The 25,528-nt window shown below is 47.8% G+C and overlaps 2 long non-coding RNA genes across 2 annotated transcripts in view; both read right to left on the bottom strand.

The window, feature by feature from the left end:
- Positions 1-754: 754 nt before the first annotated feature.
- LOC144295069 (uncharacterized) overlaps positions 755-25,528 on the bottom strand; it is a 37,309-nt gene continuing 12,535 nt past the window's right edge. The window contains exons 4-6 of the long non-coding RNA XR_013362474.1: positions 5,757-5,920; positions 4,471-4,687; positions 755-1,595 (exon numbers count right to left, since the gene is read on the bottom strand). This is a non-coding gene — a long non-coding RNA (uncharacterized LOC144295069). The remainder of the gene's footprint in view (positions 1,596-4,470; positions 4,688-5,756; positions 5,921-25,528) is intronic.
- Positions 21,643-25,504, bottom strand: LOC144295070 (uncharacterized). The gene is made up of 2 exons (XR_013362475.1): positions 23,616-25,504; positions 21,643-23,397 (listed from the first exon to the last, which is right to left on the bottom strand). It is a non-coding gene; the product is annotated as an uncharacterized LOC144295070 (long non-coding RNA).

The following is a 25,528-nucleotide window of genomic DNA, read 5'->3' as shown; positions in this document are numbered from 1 at the left end:
TCCTTCCATGTCCTCGTCTCCCCCACTCGAGCCCTTCCTGCCCTTGTCCTTAGCTGCCTCCTCTACCCCCTATACTCTGAAGGAGACCCACATAGAAGGACCAAGGCACAGTCCCTTGGGTTTTGAAAATGTGCCAATTTGTGGACTGTGATTGGTGTGGGGACTGGGTAGAGACGGGAAGCTGCTGGTTTCAGGTGGTTTCAAGCCCTTTCAGAAAGCAGGGGTCGCTGACTGACGTTGCTGACTGCCGTAACTTGATCTCTGGCCTGTGTGTCCTGCCCCAGCTCCTGGCTCTGTCTCCCTGTGTGCTGAGCATCTCCACCGGCGCCTCACATTCAGCAAACATCTCCCAGTGGAGCCCCTTCTCTTCCCTCTCTGCCTTTGCCTGCACCACGACTTGGGGCGACTGCCTTCATTTGTGTGCACCCCAGAACCAGCAATCTCTGTGGCGGTTAAACAACATGCCTGTGAGAAGCCTATGGGTCCAGCAAATGGCAGCGCCTTTCCTTCCTTCGCCTCCCTCCCCTCCCCTCCTCTCTTCTCTCTTTTCTGGAGGAAGAGCAGTCTCAACTCCGTGAAAAAGGAAGGTTCATAGGGTGGCCAAAGAGAATGTGCTCGCACTCAAAGGTAGAAAACATTCTCTAGACAGAGAAGCCAAGCGAGAGAGCTGCCAGAGGAAAGGACACTCAGACTTGAGATGGTTTACCACTTTTTTATTGACCAAGATGTAAGTGGGAAGGGAGATGAGGTGGGTGCTGAGCAAGGGGCAGCCCGGGCTCACCCTGGCTTTCCTGGCACCAGCCGCAAAGGGGCTCCAGTCCAGGGCATCAGAGCTGCTTAGGCACCTTAGGACCCTGGCCTGGTGTGATTTAGCGGAGGGCATCCAAGTCAGAGGAAAAACATGTTGCCTCTGAGTTTGTTTCTCTTCCACTTGAAAATTGCCAAAGGCAGACCATCCATCAGCCCTGGCCCAACACAGTTGCATCCATCCTCCTGTTATCTCCGGAGCTGGGTCATTGGAAAAAGCTCATAAAACATGTGAAGACAGAACGTAATTATTTAATAGGCTGTCAGAAGCGGAGCACCACGGCCTGGCAGCACACCAGGGAAAATGAGAGATTGCTCATGTGGAAAAGCTTGTGGTTTTGAAGCCAGAAGAGAAACTAGAGGAAATACAGCTAGAATGTGTTTTGCTCATAATAGTGAGTCAGTGCTTTCAGAGCTTAGCGCTGAGCACCTACTGTGTCAAGACACGGTTCTAAATGTGGAGGCTCAGGGCACCTGGGAGGCTCGTGGGTGAAGCGTCTGCCTTCCGCTGGGGTCATGATCTCAGGGTCCTGGGGTCGAGCCGGTGTCGTGCTCCCTTCTCAGCGGGGAACCTGCTTCTCCCTCTTCCTCTGTGATCTCTCTTGCTCTCTCTTAAATAAATAAGATCTTTAAATGTAGAGTCCAAAGATGCTCAAGACACAGGGCTGGTCTTCCAACGTATCAGTTGGCGTGTCTAGGGTCGGACGCAGAGGGGGGCAAATCACAGCTCCACCATTCACTTAACTTCGCTTGACTCATTTCATCTCCCTGAGCCTCAGTTTGTTCATCTGCAAAATGCGGATAATGATCCCATTTTTGTAAGAACAAGAATATTTGTAAGAATAAGACGTAGTACCATGTGTAAAGCTCTTTGCATAATGCCTGGTACATAGTCAACAATCAAGAACCTGAGTTCTCCCCTGCGCCCAGCCCGCCTTCTCCCACCTCCCATATCGACAAGCTGTTTTCTTCCCTGCTCTACTCCCAGAGCCTGGAGAAGTGCACGCTGGCACACGGTGGGGCTGGGGAGGGGGCGGCGGTGGGGGCTGGCAGGATGTCAGAGTACACAGACCCACTTGAGGAGAAATAAGTGCACGTGTTCAGGGCAGAACAAGGAAACCCAAGAATGATGAAGGGGCACTGTCGAAAGCACCCCACCCCCCATTTTGTCCAGATAAGAGAAGACTTGGTGTTTGGCTGGGAAGGGTGGGAAGCCTGTATTCACTGGTGTGGATGAGCCTCGGTGAGCCTGGACCCAGACAGATGCCAGCTGGGTGGGAGGAAGTGTCTTCTGCTGGCGGAGCTGTCCGGGGTGGGGCAGGCGGAGGCAGGGCAGAGCCCAGTGGCTGCAAACGGAGTTCCCGGAGGGGGGCTTCTCCTGGCTTTGGACCTGAAGGCTCTGATTCTGAGAACTCTACTCTAGGGAAACAGTCACCTAAGGTCTGTGACTGTCACTTGGGGCCATTCCGAACCTCTCTGGCAGTCTTCCACTCCGTAAGTAATGGTGCAAACCTAGTTGTGCAAGATGAGAATAAACACCCCAACCTTGGCCCCTCTGCGTGTCTGCCTGTAGTTTCTCAAATGCCCCAGTGCTCTCCCTGCTTCTCCCTCACTCCCCCAGTCCCTTCTCCCTCCAGTGCCATCTGCCCTCCCCCACTGCCCTTCCACGTGATGACTCTGGCTTCAGCCTGTCAGGAGCCTTCCCGGGTCCCTGGAGGTGCAATGGGCCCCTCCTCTTTATCTTCTCACCAGGTCTTCTTTCTAGGTGTACAAGAGATCTCACGGGAATAACTTTCCCACAAGAGACAGGAGCTTCTGGCCTCCCACCCTCAGAAAAAACAATGGGTGCTTAATATTTGATTTTTAACTGCTTAAAGAGGGCAAGTTACTACCTACTATCCTCTCCCTGACAAAAACAGACAAATAAAAACAGAGCAAAATCAAGCAAGCAAAATCCAAGTCCAACTTGTATCCATTTCTGTCGGTCTCCCATGGCTTCTCCATATTCTGGGTCCAAGAGGAAAGAGCTCTGCAACTATTACTGTGTAATGACTGATTGTGGGCCAACGCTTAAGCACGGTCTGAGCTCCCCAAATCTCTCTCTTGCTCATTTGTTAACTATGCCCCCAAAACATCTGCAGTAGTGAGGAGCACCATTTTGCCTATTTGGGTTCAAGTTCTAGCCCCAACACACACACTAACAGGGCATCCTTCCACAAAGTAACAGGCCATGGGGACCGGGCTCATTCTCCTCAGCAATGACACGAGGTGGATGACAAGTTCGCTTTCAGGATGGCGTGCAGGTGTGCAAATCCACTAAGATGCAAAGGACCATACAAGTGTTGGTGGCCACCGGCATTGGTGCCATAATATCTTCCCTGTGAAGCACTGAGGGCCAAGCACGTGCCCTGAGAAGGGCAGGAGTCTGCCTCGCCCACTGCCTCTGGTCCACCCAGATGGGGACTCAGAAAGGACCTTGAGGGAGCTGGCCCACTCCACCCCCAGTGCCTGCCATCCCTGCAAAGCACACTTCCTCTCCTAAGGTTTCTGGCTCTGGAAAGGAGAAAAGCCTGAATCCTACAAAGCCAAGGCACCATTTAAACTCCCCTTTCATCTACTTTCGTTTTTCTAGAGAAGAAGGAGCTGTCAGTTTTCCATTGCTAAAACATGAAAAGAGATTAATGACAATAATAGCCCATGTGGAGATAATGTTCCATGAGAAATACCTTTCAGAGAAAAGTGGCCTCAGAGGCAGTAGAACTGATCTGATTATGAGTCATAGGCTTTGGGAGATACAGAAATAACTCTGTTGCCCCGGGATGCTGCTGCTTTCCTGACCTGAGCTCTCCACTAAACTCCGTTTGCTTTTCTCAAGTCCAACCCAATTGTCAGTAGTGACTTGAGCTGGTCTTGAGATGTGAGCCCACTGCATAACCTAAAGTGGTCGGTGCCTGAGCTTATTATTCAGATGACACCATGGGAACACACTGGCTCTCTTGTGTCTGGGTGACTGCTGCTGTGCCATCCTGACAACAGTGGAGCAAGTATGAGATCAAACCTGTCAGAACCAGCTGGGGGGGAGGTTCAGGCTTTCTTTCTTCCCATTTTCTTTTCTTCACATTCCCCATAATCATAAATGTAGCACTTATTTGGAGATCATCTCTCCTTGCACGACTTGTCTTGATTTAGCCCATTAATTTTGCCAAGAAGTTGAACCCTGTCTCAAGGTCCTCCCAAAAGCTACAACCACAAACTCTTGATTCCAGTCATTTTATAGGAGCCTGATTTATGAGAGATTGTGATAATGAATGGATGAACGAGGAGCACTTAGTTCCTTCCATCATCTACGTGTTATGAGTTGGATCATTGGATGAGGCAGATCATGCAAGAGCTGTGCTCTTGGACCAGTGAGTTTGACCCCCTTGAGATGCACTCTCACCAAACAGTTGCTCTGAATGGGCCATTCCCCAGATAGAGCTGCCAGGAGAAGCAGCCCTGGGCAACATCTGATTGTAGCTTTTACAGAGTGGTAACTGAGTGTCATCGCAATGAGCCTCTCTGAGGAGGATCCTTGGGAGCATTCCTCATGGCACCAGGTCTTGGCAACCAGAAAAGCAGAGCATCATGTGAAGCATGGCATTGTCTGGAGTAATTCACCATTACCTCAGTCTTGGTGAGTCTTATGAAGACCAGGAGCTCCTCTGTGCTGGGTCACTGGGGAGTTTTGAGGCAGATCTTCACACATGCCTTGCATGTCCTCATCTTCATATTTCCTTCGCTAGTCACTCTCCAGACCTATTTTCCTTTCACTTGAATCCCCTCCACTCTTTATTATTAGCTTTTGGGTCCTATGTATTTTTGTGAGCACTCTATGACTTTTCTAGAAAAAAGAGGAAATTATAAATTTGAAACATTTCAGAAATTATAAGATGCCTTGAATGGTCTCCCAACCATTTCTTGTCTGTATATTTAATCTTCTTAAGTAGATTATAATCAAAACAGGAGGGGAGTGGTGTGGCTCCAAAAGTCATATGTCATTGCTCTAATCCCCAGTGTGATGGTATTTGAAGGCAAGACTTTAGGGAGGTGATTAGGTCGTGGCGGTGGAGCCATCATGAATGGGTAAGTGCCTTTATAGGAGACACAAGAGATCATCTCTAGACCATGTGAGTACACAGCAAAAGGTAGCCATTGCAACCAGGAAAGGGGTTTCCCATTTACCAGATCTGCTAGCACCTTGATCTTGGTGTTCCCAGTTGCCAGAACTGTGAGAAACAAAGGTGTCATGGAAGCCGGTCTATGGTATTTTGTTATAGCAGCCAGGCAGACTAAGGATAATTCTTTTCTCACTTCTTTTGTATCTCTCAGTGAGTCAGTTTGGGTCCTCTGAGAAGCAAAGGCCAAGACAGCATTAGACATGAAAGACACTTATTAGGGGAGAACCTGTGAAGGATAAAGGGGCAAGGAAGAGTCAGGAGTAGGGAGGGCCCCACTCCCTGATGCAGGTCTGACACCTGTGAAAGGAGAGAAGGAAGGAAAGACACTGGGTAGGAGGAGCCTCCAACCACTTGAGCTCTGAGGAAGTCTCAACCAGGCCAACGGGAAGCCCCAGGGCAAATATTCCCCACCAGAGGAGCCTGCACTGGACAGAGCCAGCTAGGCTGTTCTGCTCCTGCCATGCCCTGTCTCAGGCTGGGAAGAGCCCTGGGAGGGCATGGCCTTCACACGAATGCATGAGGATAACCAAATATGTAGTAGCTGGAGGCGGTTCACCGGCTACCCTCCTCACCGCAGGCTCTCTTGGAGAGAGATGTGATGGCACACCTCAGGCAGCACCCACAGCACCAGCTAACCATACACCAGGTACTCGATACACTGCAATTCAGAAGTCTCTTTAAGTGGTGTGCATGTCTCACACCTTCTAGTTTTTCCTCCTCACCCAAACTTACCTGTTATGCCTTCTGTTTCTTAAGATATTGTGTCCCATTTTCTTAGAACCTTGATCCTTGATCCGAGAAATGATGGCAATGGGAGATTGTTTAGGAGCTCAAGTTTCAGAGGTCAGACCAGGCTAGGTTCAGATTGTGAATCCACTGCCTGCTAGCTGTGGGAACTGGGAAACAAAGTGAACTTTGTAACTCAGTTTCTTCATTGATAAAAATATGGCCATAAGACCTAGCTCATGGGGTTGTCGTAAAAATGGTACGTGTAAGGCACTGAGAACAGAGCTTTGGCAGTACTGAGTTTTCTTAGGCAATATTCGTTAGCAATTGCTATGGTCTCAATGTGTTCCCTCCAGAGTTCATGTGTTGAAACCTACCCTTCAAGGTGATGGTATTAGGACATAGGGCCTTTGGGATGTGATTAGGTTGTGAAGGTAGAGGCCTCCTGAAGGGAAGTAGAGCTCTTATGCAAGAGACCCCAGAGAGCTTCTTGGCTCCCTTCCGCCTTGTTCCACGAGGACAAGTCTGCAACCCTTCAGAACGCCTCACCTGACCACGCTGGCACCTGATCTTGGACTTTTCTGCTCTAGGAGTGTTGAGAAATAAACGTCTGTCATTTATAAGCTGCTCAGCCTATGGTATTTTGTTCTAGCAGCCCAAATGAACTAAGACAATAATTAACTAATTAAAAATTAGTAAGTTTTCAAAGTTAACATATTAATATGCCACGTATCCTCTTATCACTTCGCCTTGGAAATTCTGCCTTTCAATGTATACTATTTGAAGGTGTCTAGTAGGCATTTCAGACTGGCAGGAGGTTTCAGGGAATGCTTCATACTGTTTCCTGTAGGCTGGCATCTATTCTGTCTGGCTTTGGAATCAGACATGAAATTGTAAGCTTAAAGCCTAACATGTCACAAACACCCCAAATTGTACCTACATTTTTACCGTGAGCACCGTGAAAGGCAGTCTCTTCCTCAACTGTTCCTTTTTATTCTTTCATTTCTCAACCTTCATTCAGCATCTGTGGGTGTCAGACACTAGAGAATGCCAGAGAATCAAAGATTAATCAGCCTTAGCTCTTATCCTCCATAAGACCAAACTCTACACAAAGTAACTACCATGAAGAGCAGAAAATCATGAAAATTGTTTTTAAGTAGGCTCCACACCCAGTGTGGAACCCAATTCGGGGCCTGAACTCACGACCGTGACATCGAGACCTAAGCCAAGATCAAGAGTCAGATCCCTAATCGACTGAGCTACTCAGGTGCCCCAATCACAAGAATTGTAGTAGAGAATTGCATTTGCTGGATAAAGTGCAAAGAAAACAGAGAAGAACGAGAACCGGCTTCCAGCCGGGTGTGAGAGAGAACATTCAGGAAAAACAGAACCTTCACCTAGATCCTAAATGCTGAGATCTAGGGCCACCAGGCCTGCGGATGTGCTGAAACAGCTCTTTGGAAAGGGAAGGACATAGGGCATCATGTTGATCATCTGCCACAGCCCAGCCTGGGGAATATTATGTGTGTCTTCCAGGGGGTGGTGTTTTCAGGAACCAGCTGCCTCTCAGATTGTATTATAAATATACATGGCAGAGCTACAGAGCAAATCCGAAACAACAATAGCTTCTAGCCTGCCATCTGGTTCTTTCAAGCATTTTATAAGCAATGCTCATCTCAGTGTTTTTCTAGGACCCATGGAGAAGCGTGTCAGGGCTTCTCCTTCCCCCACTGCCGTTCATTAACAGAGAAATTGCATGAGATGCCAGGGCCCCATTAAAGAGCTGACTCCATCCTCGGGGGACTTACTTCCTGTCTCCCATTCAGCCTGAATTTGCTTCAAATTGTGTTGCTCTTTTGATTTGCTCACATTCTACCTTCACAACCTCCACTTCATGCATGCCCTCCCACTAAGCTTCTCAGAAAAAAAAAAATGCAAACTGAAGGCTCACATCGTTGTGTTTTTGTGTTTCTGTTCCTCAAAGCCCCGCTGAGAGGCTGCCATGAGTGAAGTTTCCAGTAAGATGTGCTGGTCCTCGGCCATGTGTCAAGTGGGATCCATTTTGTGGAAGAGCAGGAAACTCTGGGGGAGTTTCTGTCTACCTTTAATACTCACAGGGGGTGCTGGACTGGCTGGGCAATCTCATTTAGGCTTCCTGATTTGATCATGGCTGTCCTGATTCTCAAGTAGGAAAACTTCAGGGCAGCATGTGGTGCCAGGTGAGGCAAAAGAGGGCTCTCCTCCAGAGCTTCCCAGAGGTCCCCTTCACTGAGATGGGGAAGCCTGAGGGAGGAATTGGTTGGGGGAGGGGGAGGTCAGGGAAAGAAACTAGACTTGGGTCTTGGAAAGTCTAAGACTCCTTTTAAATCATCTAAGCGGAAACATAGTTAAATATCCAAGTATGGAGTTCTGAAAAAAAGGTTAAGGTCAAGTGTACTATAAAGAGAGATAAATTAGGAAACCTTCAGGATATAGAAGCTATTTAAACCCCCGGGACTGGACAATATCACCAAGGAAGTAAATGTCTATAGAGAAGAGGAGTCCTGGGCACATGGGTGGCTCAGTCAGTTAAGCGACTGCCTTTGGCCAAGGTCATGATCTCAGGGTCCTGAGATGGAGTCCCACATTGGGCTCGCTGCTCAGCAGGGAGTCTTCTTCTCCCTCTCCCTCTACCTGCCACTCTCCCTGTTTGTGCTCTCCTTCTCTGTCAAGTAAATAAATGAAATCTTAAAAGAAAGAGAGAGAGAGAAGAATCCCAGACCTTCCGAAGTTTAGAAGTCAGGGTGAAGAGGAGGTTCCAGCAAAGGGGATTAAGGGGGAGTAGCCAATGAGGCAGGGAAAATCTAGGGAAAATTGGAGTTTTGGAGGCCAAAGGAAGGAAGCGTTTCAAAGAGGAGGAATGTTCATTTTGGTGTAAGTGGCTTGTAGGTCAAGTGAGGCGGGGACCGAAAAATGACCATTGGATTCAGGGACATGGAAACTATTGGTGAACTTGACAAGAGCACTTTTAGGGGAGTTTGCTCTGGATTCTGGCTCTGTGTGAGCCCCTTGCCAACTCTGGCCTCTGCTCTCTTCCTGAGCATCATACTCAGCTTTCTCTTGCAACAAATGTCCTTGAAATCTCTTTGTTACCATCCTGATTTTCTCTCTGGAAGTTATGGAAGAAATTACAGAAATTCTCAACCTTCTGGTGTCAAGGACTCTTGGAGAAGCCTGTATAAATATTTGATTCTCCACGTGCACAACACCTGCACACAAAGTTATGGGTTATAATGTCAGGGGTTCACAGGCCCCCTCAGCCGTGGTCCCAGGTGGATAAAGCTTTACTCTAGGCTCATCTAATGAGTTTCCTTCACCTCTTATAACACAGAGGTCCTGATACCCCAGTTAAACAACTGGGAAGCCCAAACCCTCCTCAGATGTTTATTCAAATCAAAGACAAGTAGAGTAAGAACAAATAATGTTTGTATTACAAGCTCTCGAAGAGGCAAACTTAGGACAAACACAAGCAGACATAGTCACCAATTCAAATGTGTACTGAATGGAATGATTTCACTTATATCTATCTTTGCAGCTCAAGTGGAGATCTGATATCTTCTGTTAGTTACCATTAAGTGGTTAGACGAGGGGCAGCCAGATTCTCTATGCCAAGGATCAGAAACTCAGAATCTGTGGGGGCCAGGGATATAACAAAATAGGTTGAAATGCATGGAAAACACCCAAGTGATAGAGTCTTGAGTGAACAGGTCAAGTGGAGAGTACATACCCGGTTTAGAAAGAGCAGCTGATACCCTGCTCTGGCAAATGTTGACATGCAAGAATTTCAACTCATATTGCTAGAACTGCTAATTTTTAAAGATAATCTGCAATGTTGATTCTCACACAGCCTAAACAAAATACTCCTGCTTACATATTTTGTTTAGGCTGTGTGAGAATCAAGATTGCAGAATCAAGATTGTATATATATATATGAATTATTATTTAATAATAATTAAATTATCATTATTATATAAATTATTATACTAAGTATACTTACATATACTTATATTTATATATAAATAAAAATATATATACTTCTAAGTATATATAACATATACTTATATATAAATAAAATATATCTACTTATATTTATATATAAATTATTATTTAATAATAAATTATTATATAAATTATTATTATACTAATATAAGTATATATATATATATATAAATAAAATAGCAAGTCATGTCCCCACAGCTAGGCTAAGTCAAAGGGAAGACTAAATTATGCTTAGATTGATTTTGCTGTGGAATCTCCTTCTTTTGTTCATTGTGACAGATTGCATTTTCCAAAAGTCCCCAAAGCAATATTTCCAGCCCCATGTATTTTCTGGAATCTTACCATTTGTACCAAGTAAACTTGGAACCCAGGCTGGCCTTTGTGCTTGACAAACATGATGCTGTGTGACTTCTAAGACCAAATCATACAAAACAGTATGGTTTCTTTTTTTTTTTAAGATTTTATTTATTCATGAGAGACACAGAGAAAGAGGCAGAGACACAGGCAGAGGAAGAAGCAGGCTCCATGTAGGAAGCCCGATGTGGGACTTGATCCTGGGACTCCGAGATCACAGCCTAAGCCAAAGTCAGACAGACGTTCAACTGCTGAGCCACCCATGTGTCCCGCAATATGTTTCCACTTGGTGCTCTCTCTTAGAACTTTTACCCTCGGAACCCAACCCCTAGCTAGCTGTGAGGAAACCCAAACTAGTGCAGCAGGGGTCCCACAGACAGCCTCAGAGGGAGAGGGGCTGAGGCCCCCAAGCTGGTATCCACAACCCGACATGAACAAGCAAGAACCTTCAGGTGCTATTAAGCCCCAAGCCTTGGAGTCATCTAGTTGAGGCCATCAGGAATCACAGACAAGCTGTCTCTGCCGTGACTTGTCCAAATTCCTGGCCTGCAGACACGGCGAGCATAATAAATAGCTGTTTGATGTCACCAGGTTGGAGCAACTTCTTAGGTGGCCATAGTAACAGAATTTCCATTTGCAAATATGAAAGTACTTCAGTCAATCCATCTGTGGAATCCACCTTTTAGAAACAGCTTCTCTCCCTGGAGTTTTCTCAAATCATGATTTTCTTTGGCAAATGCCCCACCGACTCTCCTATGACTCTGAATTCCAGACTTTTCCAAGATCGCAGCCTTTGCATTGATGGATGCTCTGATTGTTCTTTATGTGAGCACAGCTGGCCCTTGGACAACTTCATGCCCCTCGCCACTTCCCCAGGAACTCACTCATCATGCACTGAAGCAGACTTCCGACTGGCTGCAGAAATCAGTCTGTCCTGGGTAGACAAGCTGCCTTTGCATTCCTTAACCTTTTTGCTCTCTAAAAAGAGCAGTGTTCATTATGTAGACTCAAGTCTCAAATTGTAAATGCTGCTTTTTTGTTGGAGGCCCTTCCTCAACTGTGTCCATCATGGTAGTGGCTCAAGCAGGAGTACATCTTCTGGGAGACGGGACATGACCACAAAGTCTCCCCTAGACAAAATCTGAGACCCTTCCCACTGCAAACATCTGGTGCAGCAAGAAAACTGTGGCAGAGGCAGGAGGGTGAGGGAGTTGTAGTCAGACAGACCAGGTTGTTAATTTTGCTTTGCCACTTAATTTTTTGGATGAGTTGGGCTCTCCACCTATAAAATAGGCATAATACCTGACTCCTAGTGTTGTTGGGGAGTAAATAAGAGAATGTTTGGAAAGACTTACACCTATGTCTGGAACATAGGTTGAGCCTGGTAGAGAGAGTTATGACGCCACTACCACCACCAAAAACTATACCGCTTGTACCACACGCCTCACCACCACTGCCTCCTCCGCCACACCGCATCAGGTAAGTTCATTCGTTTTGCTCGCCTTCTACAGGAAGCACAACTCAAAGATGGGGAAGGGAAGTCTGTGTCTTTGTGTCCAGTGTCTCCACCAGGTGTTCTGAAAAGAGTAGACACAAATAGATTTTTAAAAGATTTTATTTCTGTATTTGCTGAAAAGAGAGAGAGAGAACAATTGCGAGCAAAGGGAGAGGGATGAGCCTACTTCACAGAGTGCAGAGCCCTATGTGGTGGGGCTTGATCCACAACCCTGAGATCATGACCTGAGCCAAAATCAAGAGCTGGACACTCAACCAATTGAGCCATCCAGATGCCCTGGTAGGCACAAATATTTTATGGAATGAATGAATGAATGTGCATGATAATATTTTAAAGCCACCTTTAGTGCTAAATAGCTTTATGATGTGATGTGAGACATAACATAATGAGTTCCTACTGTGTGAAAGGTGCTGAGCAGACACTCTACGTGACGACACATGTGATCTTTAACCTTGCCTCCCCCTGCAGTCCCTACCTTTACTGACCCCCCCCTTCTTACTTGCCCACCCACTTCTTTAGGCCTGCCTCCAACTGAGCAAAGTTACCATCCACCACTCAGTGTCACTCCCTCCTTGTGTCAAGTTCATGTGTTCCTGACAGCTCAGGGAACAATTTGTGCTAATTTTAGATTGCATCCCTATAAGCTAGTGGTTCTCCACGTGTGGCTCCCTGGACCAGCAGCAGCAGAATCAGCTGGGAACGTGATGGAAATGAAAATTCTCGAGCCCCCACCACCTCGGCGGACCCCGTGAATGAGGTAGGGCCCAGCAATCTGTGTTTTAACAAGCCCTCCGGATGATTCTCATGCTCACTCAGGTTTGAGACCCACTGACATGAACCACACAGACGTAGGTACAAAGTAGTAACACAGAGATGGTGAAATGGTGAACAGTTTTCCACCTCCGCCACTGCAGTGAGGCTGAGAGGCTCTGTAGTATTCCTAAAGCAATGTGTTTGCAGATAATAAGGAATTGGCAAGGGTGAGGGTAGCACAGGCAGGGGGGTGAACAAGAAAGGACCAAAAGGACAGGGGTAGAGAGGGGAGTGAATAGTGCAGGCAGCCGTCAGCTCAGAAGCATTTGTTCTCCTGGCTAGCCTCAGGGAGGTTTGCAAAATCCTTCCAGCTCCGCAGCAGAACTGTGACTTCCCGATGACATTGACCGTGGACTCATATACCACTGAAAAGACAGAGCAGTTGTGGCCGAGGGGGCTGGGGGGCCCAGGGCCTCCTGCTCAGAGCTGCAGTTACTTGGAGAAACCACATACTTAGCTTCCTGGTAGCTGTGACTCTCTGAAGCCACTAACAAAGCCATGGGTCCTCAGGGACACTGGGGAGGTGTGGGGTGTCCTCCCTGCCCTGTGTGCCTGCAGGGGGCACCATCACACAGGGCGCGGGGCGGCCAGTGCAGCTGAGAAGCCAGCGCCCGGACCCGATTCCAGGCTGACCCCATCCGACTGTGCCACCCAGGCCAGCGAGGTGAGTGGAAACGCAGCCCCCCAGGAAGCCGGAGCTGACCGGGACGCCAGCAGAACCACCGTGGGCACTCATGAACCTGGACGATTGCTCCTGGACAGCCTTCCGTGGGAAGGGCGCTGGGGGAGCACCGCAGTGTGTGGCTATGAGCACCACAGTGTACAGGTAAGTAGTTGTGGTTCGTATTACTCAGAGCTCTGTTGCTCTCAACAAGTCATTTTGTTGCACTTCAAAAAGATGCACCACAGTTATGCAGCATGATGTTATTTACCCCTCTCTCATCGCTCTTTCTAGAAAGACTTCCCCTCCCTGAAGACAACCATCAGGTGTTGCCTCCCCAGGTAGTCTTAGGCAGGGTGCCTCTTCCTTCTCTTTGCTCCTGCTCCATCTCTCTCTGCACTGTGTTAAATTGCTTATGGATGTGCTGGCCTCTCTAGACTACGGGCCCCTGATGATGGGCTCTGCGCATTCAGCTAATGCCAGCCCGGTGCCCCCCACATCTCAGATGTTCAAGAAATCCTTATAGAAGGACCACATCGATTGATTGTGGCGGCAGGAGGGGCAGCTCACCTGAGCGAGCCCAGATGACAGGGGGCGTCAGTTCGGTTACTTGGGCTCTGCGTGGCTGCTCATTTGGCCATCACACCTGCTGGCGGCGGGGCACCCTCCACAGTCCAGGGGAGCTCCTGGTTCTCCTCCCCTCCTGTTCTGAGAGAGCAGCAGTTGGGGCTACAGATCGCAGAGGTAGGTGTACCCTCCTGTGGGTAATGAACCTCACTGCTAACATCCCCCTGCAGAATGGGAGGGATGTAGGTTTTGCTGGCCCCCAGACTCAGAATATCAAACCTCTCTCTCCTTTTTAAAGATTTTATTTATTCATGAGAGACACACAGAGAGAGGCAGAGACACAGGCAGAGGGAGAAGCAGGCTTCATGCAGGGAGCCCGATGTGGGACTCGATCCTGGGACCCCGGGATCACGTCCTGAGTCGAAGGCAGGCGCTCAACCACTGAGCCACCCAGGGGCCCCAGAATCTCATATTTCTTTGGCTAAAAGTTTGCCACCGATCCTGGAGTTTTCTGCCCTCTGCCCAATTGCTTTATTTTTTTTTTTTTTCTACCGGTGGCTAATTTAAGCTGGCTCCCCCTACCAGGACTCAGAAGGAAGGAGGTAGAGGTGAAAATCAGCTGTGTTCAGTTCATCTGACCCGGTGGGCTGCTTCCCGCTTCCCTCATATCCCGTGTGAGAGCTCCCCTTCCCACGGGGCTGCCCTAAGACAGAACACTTGCTCTTTCATCCTGATGCATATTAAGGGCTTTGCTCTGCATTTAAAAATGAATAAATGACTGCGATCAGGTTTTCTTTTTAAAGTTGGCTTTTGTAACATTTACTAAACGTTCTCAGTGAAGTCCAAGTGATTGCAAAGCTGGGATGATGGAAGAACAGTCCCCCACCCACATTTCGCTCCCTGGCCTGGAAGCACTTAGGGCAATCAAGGACCCTTCTGGACTGAATGTTGTGTCCCCAAAATGCATATGTGGAATTTCTTTCTCTGTCTTCCCGAGTGCACTCACTGAGGAAAGCCCATGTGAGGACACAGGGAGGCCTTTTACAAGCCAGGACGATGGTCCTCACCAGGGATGAATTGTCCAGCACCGTGGTCTTCTCAGCCTCCTGAACTATGGGGAAAGAAATTTCTGGTGCAGCCCTCCAGACTTGTTAGCAGCCTGAGCTGACTGGTCAGGGATAAAGTTGGGAGGGAAACAGAGAAGGCTGGAGCCAGGGCCCAGCCCTGAAGCTGCCTTCCTTCTGGTCTGTGCAGAAGCAGGCCTGGGTTTCCTTAGCAGCCATAGGCCTAGTGGCTGTGGCAGTGGCCACGCAGGCCGGGGCTGAGGCCTGGGCACAGACTACCCCATCCCTGCCACAGGACCGCCTGCTAACCAGGAGTGTCACGCAGCAGCCAGACCAGGGCATTTAGGCCTGCAACCCATCTCAGGTGTCCCCTCGGCCGCCACCAATCTATGTCAGACACTCGTTACAGAACAACCTGAAGCCCGGCTCTCTTGGACTTTATGAGCTGGAAAGCAAATAGTGTTGTGTGTGTGTGTGTGTGTGTGTGTGTGCGCGCGCGCGTGCGCCCTGGAGATCTCTAGAGTCCTAGAATCGAGTCCTGAATCAGGTTCCCTGCATGGAGGCTGCTTCTCTCTCTGCCTGTGTCTCTGCCTCTCTCTCTGTGTCTCTCATGAATAAATAAATAAAATCTTTTAAAAAGAGTGAGAGAAGTTTGATATTCTGAGTCTGGGGAGAAGCAGGAGACAGAAGAGGTCACACATGTCATCAGCAACTCTTAGCCCCCACCTTTCCTTCCCACAGTCTGACCAGTGGGTTGTAAGGAGGCTGGGAACCTTGGATGTGGCTTTGGCATGTTGCTGGATGCCAACATCTGTTCCAAAGGAAAAACAGTGTCCCTCTCTGTCACCACAGGGCCAAACCCCACCCCTCGGCCCTGCCACCCAGCCAGATCCCCACATCAAGGCAGGGATGAGGGCAGGCCAGAAAGGTTGTTACCATATTTATAGAGAAAATGATTGTATAAGCCCAGTAAAAACAGGTTCCTATCCATAGTAGGTGTTGAGTTCTCACAGAAACATCAGAGAGGGAGACCCTCGCAAAACAGCCCGAAGCTTCCAGGTCTGCCCCACCTCCCGTGGTGCAGCAGGCCCGACCCGTGCTAGGCTCTCCAGGGAGCCGAGGGTCATGGGGTCAGGGGAACAGATGGTGACCCAGACTTGAGGTGCAGGGAAGGAATTTCTTATTTTGTTGTCCCGAGAGCTTCTTCTCCTCCACTGAGGCCTGCGCCAGAGAAAATTAGGTCACAGAGCAGCAAGAGACAGGATTTCCAGTAGAGACAAGGGAATTTCAGACAAAGATGCAGACTTTCTGGAGTCTGGGCCACCCGGTTTGGAGGAGCTTTCATGTCCACTTCTGGAGTCACACCGCTGTCTAGCAACTCTGCGGAGAAGGCTGCTCCGTCTCTTCACTGACCGAATTTATTGCGCCAGGTGGGGCCGGCAGCTCTCCATTCTGCGGAGGGAATCAGGCAAGCTGTGTAGGGGGCGGAATCGCGTTGCGAGGCCAGCATCAGCCGGGAAGCCTGGTCTGCCGCAGCCCCAGGGTTCTGGAAGGGCCCAGAAGCTGCGGGCAGAAGCCACAGATTCAAGGGTGGCGACTCAAAGCACCCAGTGTGGAAGAGCCCACTGGCCACCACTGGCCTAATAATAATAGCTGGGTGTTGTTATTATTTCTTGCGTGTCCATTATGTGCCAGGTGCTGTCCCAAGTTCCTCACAAATATTTCCTTGTTCAGTTCTCTTAAACCTACAAAGAAGCTATTGCCATTCAACCTATGAGAAAGCCAGAGCTCAGAGTTTAGGGAACGTGTCCAGAGTTACACAGGGGAGAGAGCTGGAATTCGAATCAAGGTATATGTGCTACGTGAGACCGAGCCCTAAATCACTGTGTCAGTGAGTTCCACTCTGCAGCTGGCATCAGATTCACCTGCAAGGCTTCTTGAGACAAGGACTTCTGGGCCCTGTGCTTCCAGAGGCTGATTCAGGAGGCCTGGGGAGGCCCTGAGAAGCTGTATCTGCCCCAGGTTCCTGGGTGCCGCTGCCAGCGCTGGAGAGCACCAGGGAGCCCAGTGGCAGGGCCGTGCAGGCCAGCAGAGGAAGCCCACCGGCTCTGAAAGGCCCACCTGTCCTCAACGTCCTTTTAGGAACCTAGCGAATTTCCTCATGCAGAAGCCTCACCTAAGCTAGACACGGCGAGCATAGGGATGGTCATCTTTCTGGAGATTAGTTTGCCAGCTGTCTCTCAGCTCCCCACTCAACCGATGCATGATTTGTTGGGTCATTAGCCTTAGAAGTTCCAGAATCTGAAAGGGTGCTCTTACAGAAGCTTGGAATTGGAAGGGACCTCAGGGGCTCTCCTGCTGCATCCTCTGGGGAGTCAGCAGAGCCTGCACGGTAGGCTGTCAGTGATTACCGGGGGCAAGGTGTGCGTCCCATGGTAGGAGACAGTCTTGTAAGCCTGGCTGAAGGGTGTTTAGAGGCTCTGTCCCCACCTTGTTTTGTAGACTAGCTGGCCGCTCTCTGGCTGTTCACTTCAAGTTCATCCCTCCCTACTGGCAAATACTTGAATTTCCATCTTAGCCTCCTGTAGTGGGTGAAATGTAGAGAATTAAAAGAAATGTCCACATTCTAACTTCTGCGTGAAGGTCTTAGATACAGGACAATAGTCAAAACCTGCTCTGCATAGAAAACAGCAGAGCGTTCCAAAGACAAGCTTTCCCTACTTGGCACTTTTCTGAAATACCAGCCGACATCAAGTAACAAAATTTGTCATGAGAAAGACAAGAAACAGCTTCAATATTTTAATGGACTTCAGACAGACAGACACACAGACAGAGACATTGAGGACTAGGCATCTGAGCCCATGTGTCCTCATCACTCCCACCAGGCCACCACCAAGGAGGCTCAGTGTCACTGCAGGGGGTGGGGGCAGCCCCCACTCGTACCCCTAACAGTGTCATCTCTGTTCACCTCCACCCCATGGCAGCCCTTTCCTCCACGGCCACACCTAGACCTTGTCACGACCTGGAACTCCTTCCTGTACAGAAGGACAACAGCCCCCCAGCTTGTACATAACACACAATTAACGTTGTATCTCGATCTTCCTCCTTCTCGAACTCTCACTTCCCTGCGTGTGCCTCACCCATTCTGCGCCTCCTCAAAGGCTCCCTGCCCACTCCTTGTGTCCTCCCCACCCCATCTCGCAGCTTGCCTTTACGTCTGTCCTCCACGCTGCGGGGCGGGTCCCGTGGACCTTCGCTAGCTTTCTGGTTACACTTCCGACTCTCTTACCCAGTTGCCATTATCTTGGCACTCGCCTGGCGCAACCCTGACTCTGGGTGATTTGGGTCCACCTGATTTCCCCCTTCTTACTCTTGGACTTCAAAACACAGCAAGAGACCGTCAGACTCAAGTGCAGATTGAGGTCATTGCTAAATGAATCCAAGGTCTCCGGGTTCGGGAGGGCCACAGTGCTAGCCGGCAAGCCTTTTACAGGCCCCTAGTGACAGCTCAGGCCCAGGCCATGGCTGTCACAGACAGAAGGCTTGTCTGTGCAAATGATAGGTTGTCCCTTCCTCTGGACTATGCAGACCACAGGGCCGGGGGCGGGCCTGGGATCACTTTGGAAGAGTGTCTTTGCAAAATCCCAAACTACACAAGTGCACTTGCTCTGCCTTTTCTGCCCCCTCCAGTCACTGTTGGAGAACCTCCTTCTGGCTGCCGTTTCCATTGACAGCCTTGCCTTTACTTGACAGGGGGGTAGAGACGACTGAGGAGGGGCTCCATAAAGTTTCCTTCCCCATTCGTAACAAACGTTCATCCTTCTCCTCTTTGTCTTCCATCTTCAAAAGAAGTGTCCCTCCTGCTCAGTAAGACAGATCCTGTGTTTGTGATTCCCTCCCCCCCACCCCCGCCAGCCTCTTCCCTTAATCATCCTCCCAGTCCTTTTTCTTCCCATCCCACCACCTCACCAGGGTTTAAATTTGTTCAAGCCTCTCCCATTAAAACAAGCCTTCTGCCTAACCTTACGTGTACCCCAGCCTCTGCTCTACTGCTCTTCTTTCCTTTGGCCAATACAACAAACTTAGTATTAGAAATCTTTTCAAACAAGAATAGAATAGCTTGTGTGCTGTTTTATCACCAGCCAGATTTCTGGGAGGAGTGAGTGGTCCCTTCCTCCCCTACCACCCACAACCCCGGAGGTCTGGGGGGCCCCCTCACTACTCCAGAGAAACTGCTCCCTTATGTGTCTTCATGGATCTGAGAGCCAAATCCAGCAAACACATTTCAGTTTGTAGCTCCCTACTGGCCACTTCCCCCTTCCATTCTCTCTCCTTCCCTGCTTATATGTCCCAGTTTCTCCTGGTTTTACTGCTACCACTCAGGCTCCTCCAGGGCTCCTCTGAGCTCTGTTTGTCCCTTAGATGTTGTATTGTCTCATATCTTCACCTTCTTTCCTCCCACTCTTCACCTGAGCATTTCTTGACACACCCCACCCCCACCCACCAGCATATTGATGAAACTACCTCTTTTCATGTTTCTAGAACCCCTAGTCCATTGAATTACACTTGGCTCACTAGTTATTGGCAGTCTGTACTAAAGTATGGATTCCCTAAAGTCAGGGACCCCTTATCTACTGATGTATTACCAGAATCCAGCCTCATTTCCAGCTCAGAGTAGGGCTCAATAAGTCAGTGTTGAATAACTGTATTCCAGTCCTGTAATACTAATGTCAAGAGAACAGGCGGGTTCCCAGAAGCAAAATCCCATCACTGGCACTGGTTAATGGATGCCTCCAGCTTGGCTCTGAGGAGGAGCACATGGAAACAACTCTTTATTGTCTCTGACAATTGGGGCATGAATAGAGAAAAGTCTAGAGAGTTCCCAAGCCTCATTTAAGCCCAGAATTTGAGAGCCTCCCCAAATAGTAAAAGCTGTTCATGCCAGAGGAATGGATTTGTGTTTCCGATGCTCACCCTGTTCTTGTCCCCCAAGTCACAGAGGTCAAAGAGCCACAATAAGACCTGTAGAAAGAAGATGAAGCACTGAGCACAGAGATTCTTCATCAATCTCAAGGCACTGACTGGCATTATGCCACCATATGAATTCGTGAGGAGAATTTCTGCTAAGTCCGGGTGACCTGGTCTCAGGTCATCTGGTTTCTCTATAAGGTCTGGGGTGTGGATGACTGCTCCTCTGGCCTTGTTAAATTACCAATTTGTCTGTGGAGCTCAGCCATGAGATAGAGACCAGGCTGTCTCCAGCTGATGCCAGGATCAGTTCTGGGGGCCATAAAACAGGAGACCAACTGGAAAGTGATGAAGACACAGCACAGAATGAAAGTAACTGCCACCCGGTGAGTACCTACAATGTGCCAGGCAGTGACCCAGGCTCTCTGCATAACCTCAATTCTCCAACCAGAAGCAAAGCAGCTTCTTATTGATGATAATAGCACCCACGACACCAAGAGTACCCTCGTCCCTCCGTACAGCTGCTCGGTCGTGGAGAGTGGCAGGCACTCTCCTCAGCATCATCTTTGGTCATTATAGAAGTCCATGAGCGAGGCTTGGGACATCGCCCCCATTCTACAAAGAGAAAACAGCAGCAGGGAGCATTGGTCTGGGACCGCACGGGTGACGGGGGCGGACGTGGGCCTGCCTGCACTGCGTGCCTCCCAGGTCAGGGCTCCCTTTGCACCAAAGGTGTCCAGAGGTGGTTTGGCCCCCACTGCCCCATGGCTGTGAGGACCAGGTCCTGCCCACATGGAGGGCAAGAATCCCAAAATGATCTCATCTCTAAGACACAAACTCTCTGGGCTGTGGTTTCTTCATCTGTAATCCGGGGGTGCTGGCAGTATCAGCCCCAGCTGCCTTGTGGAGTTTATGACAATCAGATTAGGTCAGTGGAGACATTTTGAAAAGTATAACCTGGAGACAGGTGCCCCCGAATGTCATCATTAGGGGCATGGTGTTCAGAGGAAGCTGAATGTCTTTGCTCGTAAGGATTTTAAGGTGACCTTTTAAACAAGGAGCCAGCTGGGTTCTTAGGTCACAGTAGTTTAGAACGTTTTAATGCAGAGGTTTTGAAAGCACAGATGAATCCAGAGAAATATTTGCAGGCACCGTTCCCAGAAACAGCCAGAGGAGAAACCAGAGCTCCCACGGGGAGCAGGGCCGGGGTCAGGAAGCTGGCCCAGATCTCTGCTGCCACCACCAGCTTCTCATCCCCAGAGTCAGGAAGTCCTTGCCCCTCCGCGCCCTTTCCCACACTGACTTTCCACTTCCTCCCGAGGGACCACTTGAACTGGGGGTGGGAGGAAGAGGGAGGAGGGTCTGTGTGCGGAAATGCTCTGCTTCTGGGGAGCCGGAGGGGGTGTGGGAGAAGGCCGCGGGGAGCTGGTTCAGGGCTCCTCTGCTGTCGCGGGCTGCGGCCGAGCGTGTCCCATAGCCGCGTCGTGCAGGGGCTGTGAGGGAGCAGTACCTGTGTCTGTCTCAGAATGAGGACCCCGGCGCAGGGCTGTGCAGGGTGTCACGGAGGAGCACAGCTACGAAGTGGTGGCACTGGATTCAGAATGTGTCCAGTCGACTCTGTGCTCGCAGCAAACCTTTCTCCTGAGGGTCGCTCTGCAGGCTCGCTCGCTGGAGGACAGGCCAACCCCACCCTGTGCTCCATGCCCCAAGCTCTGGGTCGGCCTCTTCCCTCTGCTCCCTTGTCTTGCTCTTCTTGAACATTTGGCATAGTTACACAATTCCCAAACACGCCAAACGTGTCTCCCGGCCCTGGTTCCCACCCAGCCTCTCTCCCAGTGTTCACCACACGGCCCAACCCCATGCCCCAGTGGGCTGGCAACTATCTACTGATAAATAATAAACCAAGGCGTATTAAAAATTTTTGAGTTTATTTAAACAGTTATCGATTTGAGTAGGGCAGTGCCAAACTAGACATGGTTAGGAGTGCTCCAACGATAGGGGCTCAGGGAAGAACTTTTAAAGAGAAAAGGCAGAAGCTAAGCAAGATTATTGATTGGCTCTAACTTAAAGCCCAGCTGGCTGTTTGTGACTGCTTGCCCTTAGATTTTGATTTTGGAAAAAAAAAAAAAAAAGATTTTGATTTTGTAACCTTGAGGCCCTGACAGGCTTAGATTTTGGTTTGCATATGCAGGTGCCACAGCATTAGAGCCACACCAGTGTAATGGCCTCTTGATTTAATTGATTTAACACTACTCATCTTTCAAGACTCAGCTTAAGGGCTGCTACCTCTATAATGCCTTTCCTTATCCCATCATCCACTCAAAGGTAGAACTGATTCTTTCCTCCTTTGAGCTCCCACTGCGACCTGTACAGCTTTCCACATAATATTTTGGGGTGCCTGGTGGCTCAGCGGTTGAGCATCTGGCTTTGGCTCAGGGAGTGATCCCAGAGTCCTGGGATCAAGTCCCACATCAGGCTCCCTGCATGAAGCTTGCTTCTCCCTCTGCCTATGTCTCTGCCTCTCTCTGTGTGTCTCCAATCAATCAATCAATCAATCAAATCTTTAAAAAATATATGTATAATATCTTACTGTTCTTTTATTTACAAGTCTATCTCTCACATCAGATTATAAACCTTTTAGGACAGGGACTATATATTATAGATTTTTGAATTTTCACAACTTTTCACAGGGGACTTACTAAGTGCCATTGTAATTTTAAAATGTATGTTAGTGCATAGATACTGTATTAACACATTTTCACTGTAAAAATTTCAAACAATAAAGATAATAAGAAATTCTTCTTGACTCCAATTCAATCTCATTATCTTTTACAGAGTAATCAATATTTATACACCCTTCCAGACCTTTCTCTATGCCTTTACATACCTCACTTACAAACACAGAGAAATATATAATTTCGAGGTAGTAAGTAAATAGAATTATAATAGAATTATACTATTAATTGCTTTACAACATGCCCTTTTTCACTAAAAATATCTTCCAGACATCTTAAAAATTCAATATGTTTAAGTCTATCCAATCCATTTAAATTTTTCTTTTAATTGTTAATTCAAGCCCCAACATGGGGCTTGAATTCACAACCCTGAGGTCAAGAGTCACGTGCTTTACTGACTAAGCCAGCCAGGTGCTTTCAACCAAACTGTATATTGGACTCACGGAGGGAGTCTTTTTTTTTTTTTTTAATAGCTTGTATTTATTTATTCATAAGAGATACACAAAGAGATAGGCAGAGACATAGGCAGGGGGAGAAGCAGGCTCCCCTGTGGGGAGCCCAATGTGAGACTTGATTCCCAGAGCCTGGGATCACACCCAGATGCTCAACCTCTGAGCCACCCAGGAGTCCCTAGGGGGAGTCTTTAAAAAATGAACATACATGCAAAAATCCTCAGCAGAGGATTAACAAATCAAATCAATAATGTATAAAAAGAATTATATAACACAACCAAGTGGGTGCAAAGCTGGTTCCACATTCCAAATCAATTAGTATAACCCATCACATCAACAAGCTAAAGAGGAAAAATCATAGGATCATATCAATAGATGCAGAAAAGGGTTCGACAAAATCCAATACCCATTCATGATAAAAAGTCTCATAAAAATACAGAGAGAAGCTTCCTTAGCTTGATAAAAATGTCTACAAAAACCTGCAGATAGGGGATCCCTGGGTGGCGCAGCGGTTTGGCGCCTGCCTTTGACCCAGGGCGCGATCCTGGAGACCCGGGATCGAATCCCACATCGGGCTCCCGGTGCATGGAGCCTGCTTCTCCCTCTGCCTGTGTCTCTGCCTCTCTCTCCCTCACTGTGTGCCTATCATAAATAAATTAAAAAAATAAAAAAAAAATGTTTAAAAAAAAAAAAAAACCTGCAGATAATATCAGACTTGACAGTGAGAAACTAGATTCTATCCCCCTATGATCAGGAACAGACCAGGATGTCCAAATCACCACTCCTTTGAACATCGTACTGCAAGCCTGAGCTAATGTCATAAAACAGGAAAAGAAAATAAAAGGAATACAGATGGAAGAAAGAAATAAAACTTTCCTTGTTTGCAGATGACTTGATGTGTAGAAAATCCCAAGGAATCCCCAAAATCTCCTTAAACTAATAAATGACTATAGTAAGCTTGTGGGATGCAAAGTCAACTGTTTCCATATATTCCAGCAATAAACAATTGGAATTTAAAATTAAAAGTGAACACTATTTACATATTAGCACCAGAAAAAAAAAAAAAAATGTGTGGCCGGGGGGGAGAAAAAAGAAAAGGAAGTACTTAGTTGTAAATCTAACAAAATTTGTAAAAGGTCTGTAGGAGGAAAACCACCAAATGTTGGTAACAAAGATGTAAGACTAAATAAATGGAGAAATACCCTATGTTTATGGGTAAGAAGCCTCAATAATGTTAAGATACTGGTTTTTTCCAGCTTGATCTATAGATTCGATGCAGTCTCAACCAAAATCCCAGCAGCTTATTTGTGCGTTTTCTACAAACTGATTCTAAAACACAGAATAACCAACACAATACTAAGGCAGAACAAAGTTAGTGAACTAACTCTACCCAACTTTAAGCCTTACTCCAAATCTACAGCAATCAAGACAGTGTGGTTTTGGTAAAAGAAGAGATAAATAGATCAATGGGACAGAATACAGAAGCCAAAAATAGATCCATGCAAATACTCTTCACTGATCTTTGACAAAGGAGCAAGGCAATTCAGTGGAGAAGAGAGTCTTCTGAACAAATGGTGCTAGACAACAGGACATCCACATGCAAAAAAAAAAAAAAGAATCCAAACATAGACCTTATATCGTTCACAAAAATTGACTCAAAATAGGTCATAGACCTAAATGTAAAATGCAAAACTATAAAACTTCTAGAAGGTTGCATAGGAAAAAATTCAGGTGAGCTTGGGCTTGGCTTTGTAGATACAACACCAAAAGCACAATTCCTGAAAGAAAAGATTGACAAGCTGGGTGTCAGTAAAATCAAAAACTTCTACTCCGTGAGAAGTCAAGAGAATGAAAAGAAAAGCACAGATTGGGAGAAAAATCTCTGCAAAACTTCTATCCATTACCTGAAACACACAAAGAACTCTTAAAGCTCAACAATGAGAAAGCAATCTAATGTTTAAGTGGCCAAAAATCTACACAGACACTTCCCTATTGAAGACATACAGATGGGGAATAAACAGATGAAAACACACCCGACATCATATGTCATTAGGGAGCTGCAAATCAAAACAGGAGAGCACTACAGACCTATTAGGATGGCTGAAATCCAAAACACTGACAGCAGCAGATGCCTGCGAGGATGTGGCACAACAGAAACTCTCATTTATTGCGGTTGGGAATGCAAAATGGTACGTACAGCCACTCTAAAAGACAATTTGGCAGTTGCAAAGCACAAAATAAGCTTGCCATATGATCCAGCAATCATCCTGCTTCTAGATATTTACCCAAAGGACTTGAAAACTTATGTCCACGCAAAACCTGCACATGAATATTTATAGCCACTTTAAACTTGGAAGCCACAAAGATGTCCTTCAATAGGTGAATGAGTAAATGAAATCTACCCAACGGATTATAACTCAGCCACAAAGAGAAATGAGCTATCAAGCAATGAAAAGACGTGGAAGAGGGGCACTTGGGTTGGTTAAGCAGCTGCCTTTGACTCATGTCATGATCCTGCGGTCCTGGATTGGGACCATATCGGGCTCCCTGCTCAGTGTGGAGTCTGTTTCTCCCTCTGCCCCTCCCCCTGCCTGTGCCCCCCCCCCGCCG

This window comes from Canis aureus, chromosome 23, assembly GCF_053574225.1.
Source record: "Canis aureus isolate CA01 chromosome 23, VMU_Caureus_v.1.0, whole genome shotgun sequence".
In the NCBI taxonomy this organism is placed as follows: Eukaryota; Metazoa; Chordata; class Mammalia; order Carnivora; family Canidae; genus Canis; species Canis aureus.
The sequence above is the reverse complement of the archived record's forward strand: the minus strand, read 5'-3'. Positions and strand labels throughout refer to the sequence as shown.